The sequence below is a fragment of the Antennarius striatus genome, chromosome 24 (assembly GCF_040054535.1).
Source record: "Antennarius striatus isolate MH-2024 chromosome 24, ASM4005453v1, whole genome shotgun sequence".
NCBI classification, from domain to species: domain Eukaryota; kingdom Metazoa; phylum Chordata; class Actinopteri; order Lophiiformes; family Antennariidae; genus Antennarius; species Antennarius striatus.
Window position 1 is genome coordinate 9,478,175 of NC_090799.1, and position 8,674 is coordinate 9,486,848.

The 8,674-nt window shown below is 44.3% G+C and overlaps 1 pseudogene; it reads right to left on the bottom strand.

The window, feature by feature from the left end:
* Positions 1-230: 230 nt before the first annotated feature.
* Positions 231-8,050, bottom strand: LOC137591112 (piggyBac transposable element-derived protein 4-like; annotated as a pseudogene).
* Between the last annotated feature and the right edge of the window lie 624 nt (positions 8,051-8,674).

An 8,674-nucleotide genomic window follows, 5' to 3' on the forward strand; every position in this document is an offset into this window, starting at 1 on the left:
AGCTCAACGCATAGGAATCAGTTAAATCCTTAAATTTTCCACATATGTATTGGAATCACTGTTCTGCCTGCTCTCCTTCTCGTCACTCCTCACTGGATTGTTCACCTTTCTGGATCTTGTGTGAGTCTTCACAAAGTTCCTATAAAATACTTTAAGGAAATACTGCTGGTGGGCTGATTACAGGGACTTCTACAAACACTAAGGCCATACGGTCAGGCACATGGAAACACTCAAGAATCCTTTGTAATTATTTCTTTGAGGGCGGCAGATGAAACGATGGCTGAGTCTTCATCAGATGCGATGTGAGCGCCGTTGGGCCGGTTCTTTTTGGGAACTGGAACAAGGCACAACATCTTCCAGAGGGTGGGCACCTCCCTGAGATGCAGGCTCAGGTTAAAGACCCATTTTAGCGGCTCCCAGAGTTCGACAGCACAGGCCTTGGGTAGATGGGGGCTCACACCATCTGGTTGTAATTTTCGGGGCCGAAGCTTCCTCAGTTCACCTCTCACCTGGTCTGCTGCGAAGCGGGGCGGTGGTGGTGTTTGGAGGGAGGGTGTCTGACAAAGAGGAGGGCTTGCAGGTGAGTGGGAGGGGGTGAGGACGGAGACTGCTCCTGATGCAGAGAGGGGGTCAGTAGGTTTGGAGAAGGAGGGACTGGGGGAAGGGATGGTGGGTGGGCTCCGCTGTACCAACAGATGAGTGGAAACTATGGGTTGAGGTTGGATGGGAGGTGGGGGGGGGCACTTTGAATCATGTGTACAGGAATCTGTTAAATCCTTCAATTTTCCATACATGTATGGAATCACTGTTGCGCCTGCTTTCCTTCTCTTCAGTCCTCACTCGGTTGTTCTCTTTTCTGGATCTTGTGTGTCTTCAAAGAGTCTTCAAAGGTCCAATATGGATATCCACAAGTTTCCAGTGCCCACTTCAGATGTTCTTTTGACTGGTCTTGGGCACTGGTTGGTAGCTTATCAGCCCTGTTTTGCAAGGTCCTTATGACTCTCAGCTTGTGTTCCAGTGGATGGTGAGTCAAAAGCAGGCACTGGTCCATGCGTTTCCTGTATACCAACACTCAGACATCATCTTTTATGCAGACCTCACAATCCAAATATGGAATACTGTTTGCTGACATGTAGCACCTTGTGGATTTTGATCTTGACCCATGCGTTGTCCAAGCAACCAGTGGCTTGGTGTTCCATTGAACGAGGTTGGGCCCTGCGTTCCACTTATTCAACCTTGGTCTGGTGTTGGCTTTCTGTTACCATCTCTGATGGTACATCGGAGCACATCTCTCAAATACATTAGTTTCATTTATTTTTTTAACATTATATTAACTATAGTAACATTTCGACCTATATACATTTACTGTATTGGCCCGAAGGCTGTTTTTTGCATTGAAATAAGATGAAAAAAGGGGAGGTCGTCTTACATTTGGGGTCTAGACATTATACCCATTCACAACGCCAGTTGGCGCCAGATATCTTTAAAGTTAATGCTGAACTTACTTCCCAGGCCAAAGCGAACCCCTGTCACGAAAAAAAAAATAGCGGTAAGAAAGAAGAGACAACAGAAAATGGAGAAACGTAGCGATAATCTGGAGAAAAGAGGGTCGAAGATCGGCCAGGTTAACCGGCAGCTGAGAAGTTATGATGCAAACTTGAATGTTGATATTAAGATGTGATAGTTTTTGCATGATTTGAGGCAAAATAGCATGCTTTCTCAAATATTGTTACAATCATTTGTTTCAGATGTACTGCAATTTCTGTAAAAATTTGGTGTCAGCCTTTTTTTCAAGACTCAAGTTTGAAAAGAGGGGGTCGTCTTATATTCGGGCCAATACAGTACTTCAAGGAAATGGAAGTAAACATTTTTTTCAACAATAGAACTTTAACATAAAGCAGAACAAGTCATAACACAAAATATAGATTTGCAAGGTCAAACAACCAATCAAGCATATGTTCCAAAATTCCAAATTCGAAAAATAAACTAAATCAGAGCAAGTCTCCGTGCACAAGAACATGCATATGTATGTGTTTAGATGCATGTGTGGCAAAAAGTGACACTTTGTGTGTTATTTGCAGATATATTTCTTGCACTTGAAGCACAATTCGTTTGTCTTTCTGTCCTTACTGCTTGGGCAGACATGACACCCTTTTCTTTTAGAATCAGGTGGCCTGAATTGGGTTCTGGCTGGTCTGGTTGGAGTTGAGGCAGGGCTAGCTGAGGAGGATGCTCTTCGTGTTGCTGATGATGTGGACGGAGTGGTAGGTGAGCTCTGCAGCTGTCTGACCAAGGCTGCGGCATCTGGGTCTTGGGGAACCCGCTGCCTTTGCTCAATGTGTGGCTTGACGAGGTAATTTACGAGCTCCACGAGACATTCTCCGCCTGGCTTTTTTGGTTTAGATCCACCCTTGGTGGATGTGGGTCCACAACACAAATGCATTACAGGTAGTCGTCGACTTAGGACCGCGATTGGGACCGACAGATCGGTCGTAAATCGACCCTTACGTAAAAATGCAATTTTTTTTTTCTCGCCTATTGTGAAACACGAGGGAGCGGGGGGGGGGGGGGGTGGCGTCTCTCTGATAATTTTCTCTAGATAACGTATCATACTGTTCCATATTTTTACGTTTGTCATGTTCAAGTCAAACAATCAACACCGTACTGCAATACAATTAGTTTATTATGTAAAAAACATACAAAATGAAAAACGATGTGTTGAAATACCAAAATGCAAAGACCGTAAAATACGTATACGTATACGTACTACAGTACTGTACAAACTTAGTGGCTGCTGGCATAACTGGTGCTTGGCTGTGGGTCGTCCGGATCATCAGCTGGGGCAGCGTGTGGGTTGGTGGGAGCGGGAGACAATGTTTTCATAAACGTTGTGAGCTTTGTCTGAATTGTTCATTTCTTTTTCTCCTCATAAATTTCACGATAAGGACGGAAAGCGTCGTTTGCCATCCGTTCAATCCTTGCAAATCTTTCCATGTTTGGGTCCATGTCTTCAAAGTGTGCAAGGAGTTTATTTAAGAGGGAAAAGCCTTCTGACAATCCTTTGGTGGTAAACTTTTTTTCTGGTTCCTCCTCTTCTCTCTGCTTCCATTCTTTGTTCTTCCAGCGCGATCAGTTCTTCATTCGTAAGTTCTCCTGATTCTTTGTCTAGCAACTCCTCGATATCTTCCACTTCACACTCCAAGGAGAGGTTTTTTGCCAGTTTAACTATTTTCTTCAAGTTCTTCGTCACTTTCAAATCCCGCAGAAGAGTTCACGTAACGCTTGACACAGTTTTTCCATACCCCATTCATACATTTCTCCGTCACAGCCTCCCAAGCAGTAGCAATATTCTTGATACACATTAGAATGTTGTACTGTTTCCAAAAATCTCGCAGCGATAGTTCTGGGTCTGCATCCATAGCCGTTATGGCTTGTGCAAAGGTGGTACGGAGGTAGTTTTCCTTGAATGCAGCAATTGAACCCTGATCCATGGGTTGGATAAGTGGAGTTGTATTGGGAGGCAGAAAAATCACTTTTACATCTGGATGGAGGTCAGATAAGTGAGGTGGATGTCCAGGTGCATTGTTGAGGAGCAGCAAAATCTTGAAAGGAATTCCGCTCTCCAAACAGTATTCTCGCGCTTGAGGAATGAAACAATTCATAAACCAATCCTCAAACAATGCCTGGGTCATCCATGCCTTCCTGTTAGCACGATATGAAACTGGAAAAGTCTGCTTGTTTACATTCTTGAAGGCACGCGGGTTAACTGAATGATAAATTAAGAAAGGCTTAAGCTTAAACCCTTTCACGTTCCCTCCGAGCAGCAAAGTCAGCCTTAACTTGTAGGCTTTAAATCCCGGCATGCTTTTGGCTTCCTTATGGATGTAAGTGCGTTCTGGCATTCATTTCCAGAACAACCCAGTTTCATCAACATTGAAGATTTGTTCTGGAAGATACTCCTCTTCTGTAATCAGTTTGTCAAGACTAGGGACAAACTCACGTGCTCCTTTGTCGTCTGCACTCGCTGCTTCTCCGGTCACTCGAACGTTATGCAGCTGGAATCTTTTCTTGAATCTCCTGAACCACCCAGTACTAGCCACAAAATTCTGACCGTAGTCTTCTCCAGCACGTTCCTTCAAAGTCTGGAATAGACTTCTAGCCTTCGTCTGCACAGTAAAAAGGCTTAACGGAGTCCGTTTTTGAATCTGATCTTCCATCCAAATGTGCAGTAATTTTTCCATTTCATGAATGGGCCCAGTGCGTTGTTTTGTAATTACTGTTGAGTGGATAGATGCAGAACCTTTCACAGCTTCACGGATCCTATCTTTGTCTTTCAAAATTGTTGACACAGTAGAGTGTGATAACTTTAAGTCGCGTGCGATCACATTCACTTTTTTTCCTCCTTCGTGCTGTTTTATCACCATCATTTTTGTGTCCAGATCGATGGCCCGTCTTGCCTTCTTTGCAGCCTGAGAAGATGATGAAAACAATTTCCTCTTGCTAGACATCTTTGAGGTATACTTATACAGACAAGAAGTGTGCTGCACTCTACTTGGCTGAGCTACTGATCTCACAGTGTGACTGAACAGTGTGTGTGCGGCGTGGTGACTGAAGAGGGCACGGGAGTCTCAGAGCGTGAGTACTGTGGCTGGAGGGAAGGCCCCGCCCTACCCGGACATTGCGGTCGTAAAGTCGGTCGGTCGTAAGTCGCATAGGTCGTAAGTCGACGACTACCTGTACATGCAGACACATCAAGCATGTTATAAAACACAACCATTGGCCCTCTCCTGGTCATTCGCTGGCAAGTGTAGGTGGCAGTCAGCTTGTCTAGGTTGTCCACTCCTCCTTTGTTCTTGTTGTAGTCAAGGATAATTGTGGGCTTTTTATCACTTCCCGAACACACAGCTGCATCGTTGTGAAGAGTAGACATCAGAATCACATTCCTTCTTTTTTTTGGACAGTATGAGACAACAGTGGTGGTGTTTGTAAAAGCAAACTGAGGAAAGTGGAGCCCTGTCCTTCACCTGCAAAATTTCAGCAGGCAGCTCAGGTTTGTTCTTCTTCACTGTGCCCACCATGGTAAGTTTCCTCCTGAGAAGTTCTTGTGACAATTTATTTTACCAGCTTTGACCTTGGACAAGTGGAGGGACCCTGCAAGCCAGTAGTCATATCAAGGACCACATGTTTTCCTTGGTTCTTCTCAGGGATTCCACTCGCAGCTTTCCCTGTATAAACCTGTAGGTTCCAGGCATAACTGTTTTTGGCATCGCAGGCTGCCCAGATTTTTATGCCGTACTTCCCTGGCTTACAGGGTATGTATTGCCGGAAGGGGCATTTTCCTCAGAAAGGGAGAAGACGTTCATCCACTGTTACCTCTGGCCCTGGGTTGAACATCAGTGGAAGGAGCTGCACCCATTTCTCCCACACATCCCTGATGGGGACAAGCTTGTCAGATCTTGCTCTGGTATCCCTGTTGCCAGATCTGAGGACTCGTGATATCATTCGAAAGGTCTGAAGTGACTTTGTTGGCCGGAAAATATTTCTGCCTGCCGATGCATCCCAGAGACAGTGGTCTCATTGCAGGATCTGTACACTCCAGCAAGAACACCAATATAAGCATCCAGGCATTCCTCATCCATATCTGTCCACATGCCGCCATTGACTTTTTTTGTCTTCAAGGTTTGTCATAGCAATTATGACTTTTTATTGACAATGGCATAAATGGCTCAAAACATGTTTTGATGTCACCGACTCTTGTCACGGCAAACCTTGTGATTCCAGGGGTCTTTTTGATGACATTGTCAGCAGCTGCCCTGCCATGTATATCATTAGGCACTGAGGTCCAAAGTATCTTTCCATTTTTTTGGACTTGAATTTTTCAGCAGGAGCAGCTTCAGCACCAGTGACCTCATTGTCAGACTCACCAGATGTGTCAGTGTCTTCTGGATGATACACCATAGTCTTGCTCCTCTGCATCACTGTGCTGCTCATTGTCTCTCATTTTCAACAAAAATATGGTCCAGAACTTTGCTTACATTTTTGCATGCTGCAAGTTGTAGATGTGCACTCTGCAAGTGAAATGAGTGAATTAACCCTACATAACTGGAGATGCCCGACTTTGAATGTTTTTTTTTTTTGGGAGATTTTGTTGAAATGGGTTCCTAACAAAGTCAAAACCTTGATGCAATAAACTCATTTTTTTTGTGGTAGTTTTATGAATTTAAAACCTAAAAACGTGCCGGTGGCGACCCTAACGGACAAAGGTTAATATTTCTGATTTTCTGGTTGCTGTTGAAGCTGACATTGGGAGTTGTTCACACATTGAGGGAATACAAAGATATGTGTGGAATAACAGCTTTTAAGCACTTCTTCACAACTGTCCCATCACTAAAAGATGTTTTATGTTGCTCCAAAATCCACCATGCCTTTAGTGAACATTTGTTTGCATTGCCAACAGTGTCGTCAATGATGCACATGGAGGAATTTTGCCACTTTTGAAGGCAAGACAAATAGTGGAAAACTAAGAACCGATCCCAATTTACATTTTGGGCGATCCTGCCTATCCCCTGCTGCCATACCTAATGAAGGAATATGCTAAAGGAGGAAGTACAGCTCAGGAGCAGTATTTTGGGCTTTCCTTGACCAGAGCTCGTATGGTGATAGTGTGCCTTTGGACGACTTAAGGCCCGTTTTGGAGCTTTGAGGAGACCTATGGACATTAATCTACAGGAAGTGCCTAATGTAATTTATGCATGTTTTGTGCTGCATAATTACTGTGAGGCTACTAAAGACACTCTGGATGACAACTGTCGCTGAAGCCGTTCAGCAGGACGAGAACAACCAGCCAACCACAGATGTCAACAGAGACAGCCTGACGAATGAAGGGAAAAGGGTCAGGAGGGTCCTCACCCAGTGCCTGGATCCATAAAAGGGACAATGATTGTGAATATGACCTGATTAAAGTTGCACACATACCTGAGTTTAATCATTCATTTGGTGACAACTCCACTTTCTCCTTTGGATTTGTATGTCTTTATGATCCAGGTCTGTTCTTTTACTCGGCTCCACATTAGTTACTTTAACTTTCCACATGATGTGCAGGATTTTTACAAAGCAGGTGTTGATAGAAGTTTGCAGCCTGTGTTGTGAGTGTAGTTGCAGGTGTTAGTTTAACATGACACCATGTAAACTGGGTTCAACTAAACACATTTCTTTTCAAAACTTTTTCATTTTTGATGTTTAATAATGTGTTTTTGTAATTGATGGTTTGGAGAAGCAAAGTCTTCACCCTGTCACAAACCAATTTCTATTTAACTATACATTTCTAGTATTTTCTAACCACATTTTTTACAATATTAACATTTCAAACATAAACATTAATAAACTGATAGCCCTGCCTTGTAGGAAAACCCCGTGACACCTGTATTTTCCAGTGGTGTGCCAGACCGAGGCGCATCCTGTGTGCTGCTGTGGGCTCCACTAATGGCAGAGGCGTGTGAGAAGGACATACGCCTGGCTTGGGTGGACTGATTGGAGAGGCTACTGGTATGACATGTGCCCTCTTTATGGGTAAAGCATGTAGTGTCGCGGCGGAGGACTCGGCATAGTTTGCTTCAGCACAGCAAACCCATCAGCAACGGATGCGCTGAGCAGATTTAGGGTTTTTGCAAGTGTGTGAAAGCTTTCTGCTGACCGTCTTTGATTCCTCAAACCCCTCCAAAAATATCTTCTGCATCCGTCGTTCCTCCTCCATTGCTTGGAACGACCGGGCCTCAGCTGACAGCTTCCTCTTCAGACGCTCATGCCTGTAGCCTTTCAGCTTGGCGTTGAAAAGAGATTTATAGGTCGTTAATTTAAAAAAATGGTATCGTATTTTGTGCTCTTCCATGTGGCATCATGACAAAGTATCAGCAATGTGATTTGTGCCAAACCAAACAGCAAACATTTAGAATGAATGATTCAATGAAAATACATGCCTGCAGTGGGTCTCTTCTGTTGCCCTGCGTGTCACACAGCTCTCCACATCTGTGTCGGCATTCTGGGCCTCCATGGTGGACGAGTCGGAAGTGGCCGAGGATGTGGATGTCGAGGGAACAGGAATGTTTTCCACCAGGTTAGGGGTTTAAATCCCAAAAGGCAGGGAAGTGGTGGTGGAGAACCATCCCATATCTCAAAATACAAAAGAACGACCCGGCCAGACCCGCTCCTACGTCCTCCGTCGATGGCCTGCCGATATTTACCCAGAATCGTCTTGACTTTCGATGAGAGTACAACACGTGTTAACTCCCCCCCTCCATGTGGAAAGTCATTTGTTGCCTCCGCGGGATATTTCTCCATATAAATGTCTAGTATGTCAGCATACTTCATTTGACACGACTCCCAGTCCACATTTTCTTCAATCTTGCTGACTTTGTACTCCAAAATTGAGTGTAATAACGATTCCACCTCCTTGTCAGCCCAAACAAACAATCCTGTCGCCATCTTTTAATTTCTAAAGGAAGTGACAACAAAACACGGAGGATTCCTATTGGATAAAATTTGACTCAATACTTCCACCACATGGTTTGGCATGCTTATAGCCATCTTCGAAAACGCAGACGCTTACGTGTGCACGCGAAATCGTTTGATGCGTTTTTTAAAAAATCCGTCATCGTGTGGATGGGGCCTTAGTGGT